This window comes from Ursus maritimus, unplaced genomic scaffold, assembly GCF_017311325.1.
Source record: "Ursus maritimus isolate PB19 unplaced genomic scaffold, ASM1731132v1 scaffold_25, whole genome shotgun sequence".
Classification (NCBI taxonomy): Eukaryota; Metazoa; Chordata; class Mammalia; order Carnivora; family Ursidae; genus Ursus; species Ursus maritimus.
In genome coordinates, this window is record NW_024425008.1 from 34,766,725 (window position 1) to 34,768,903 (window position 2,179).

A 2,179-nucleotide genomic window follows, 5' to 3' on the forward strand; every position below is an offset into this window, starting at 1 on the left:
AGGGGCGATGCAAAAAGATGCAAAATAAGTGCAAACAATTCCAAGCAAACCCCGGTTAACTGTTTTCAATACAAATAAAATACATACACTCAGCGTGAGACACCGTGATACCAAATTCCTTCCAGGTATCTCTGACTTTCTTAGAGAGCTGAGGCAGCAATAAAGACATTTACATATACTGAAAGGCTCTACAATTGGAAAACTACCTAAGAGAGACAGAAAGCAGTAGATGGAAAGATGAGGGTAAAGTTTCCCCAGCGACTACGGGTGTTACCCCCACCCAATCTTCCAATCGTAATTACCTTGCAGTGAAATATGGCGATCATCGATGCCCAAGGAAACCTGTTCATCCTCGGTGGGCGGCACAGGACTAGATGCCATCCTTTGACTCAACGGAGATTATATCATGTCCATCTCAGTTAAAGAAGGGAACTAAAAGTAAAAGGAATAAATGCTCGTTAGCGACTCTGCAAGCCTGCATTTCCAGTAAACACTCATTGCCGGAGAGCAACAGCAAATGAAAACTGCCCTTCGAAAGAAGCAGTTTCTAGTGAGTATTTCCGTAGTTCATGAGGAACAAAGTGACTACGCCTTCTTTTTTGAATCATAATCAAGATTTTGCCCTGTGACCTATCCGAGTTGCTGGCAGGACTCCCAACGAGCTAGCGCTGTGGCTTCTACCCTGGTGGGAGAAGGAAAGCTCCCGGGTGAGATTCCATAACTTGCTTAGAGGAAGCAAAGTTGACACAAACTGACATCTTAGGCGTTGTATGTATTTTATTGTCGCCTTCAACCTGCAAGGATTTTCTTTGTAACTTTTTATTTAACTTAGTTCCTTTCTGCTCCATAAATGTTGCCATTCACTGGAAACAATAACTGAGCTTGCACAGCTGGCAAAGTGAAACTAGAAAAAAAGTCTATCAAAAAGAATGTTTTGATGAGGTTACCTATTATACTGAACTATTTTCCCAAGCACGCACTTTTCCACACATTGCTTTCTCAACCCCCACTTTGACTCTTCAAGAATCCTTCCAGTAAGAGTTAATTCTTGCCCTGCAACTCCACTGCTTCATGTGTGTATATGCCACTATTTGTATCCTGGCGGCGGGAAAAACTTGACTTTTCCCACACAGATGATGACTCTCTTATCAAAATAAACCTAACCAAATATATAAAAATATAAAATGTATTAGGGAGTGAATAGAAGAATGGATAAATGTACGGATACCTGATCAAGCAAATATAGCAAAACATTAGTGGCAGAATCTATATGTTCAGTATATTACGGGTGTTTACTGTAAAAGCCTTTACCTTTCCTGTATGTTAGAAATTCTTTTTAATAAAGTATTGGGAGGGAGACAACTAAAAATACATAAGCCTGAGGCCGACAGCTAGATACAATCAATCATACCCAACGGACCATTTTATGCAAAGAATAAAAATTATCCAACAGTTAATGCCAGAGCCAGACTTCAAAAATCTTCCGGCCCTTGAGTGAAGAGGTTGCGGCATTGGCGGGTTTCAGGCATTTCCAGCTCCAGACAGGACGATCGAGGTTGTTTGCAACGATCGGCTAGGGAAGAAGGTCCCCGTTAAGCGCAACACTGATGAAAAATTGGAGGACCTTAAAAAGCTGATCGCAGCCCAAAATGGCACCCATTGGGACAAGATCGTCCTGAAGAAATGGCACATGATTTTTAAGGACAACATGTCTCTGGGGGGACTACGAAATCTAGGATGGGATAAACCTGCAGCTTTAATACCAACAGAGAGTTCCTTCCGCCTGCCTGTCCTGCTCTCTCCTCTTCTCCCATCCTCACCCTCACGCTGGTATGGATGCCTGTTTTTAAAAACTCATGTTACTATCTTAGAAGTTGTAAAAAAAAAAAAAAAAAAAAAGAAAGAAAAAGAAAAAAAAAAGAAAACCAACTTTCAATTTTGTTTCTCCACTCTGTTTATCATCCAAATCTCCTCTATTATCTCTCCCATGGATCACTGTTGTGAAAGATTTTTACCTACCAAGTAAACTATTAATAATTAAATTGTTTTATCCTTGGAATGAAGATGAATTGGAGCCTGCCTGACTTAACAGTGTTACTACACTGAGTTGATATGCTTCTAACCAAAATGAAAAGGCTGTTCAAGTGAGCCTGTGCAGCTTGGCGATTGAAAAAGGTAC

The 2,179-nt window shown here is 40.7% G+C and overlaps 1 pseudogene; it reads left to right on the forward strand.

Annotated features, from left to right (window-relative positions):
- The first annotated feature begins 770 nt into the window (after positions 1-770).
- LOC103674371 lies at positions 771-1,850 on the forward strand (annotated as a pseudogene).
- Positions 1,851-2,179: the final 329 nt, after the last annotated feature.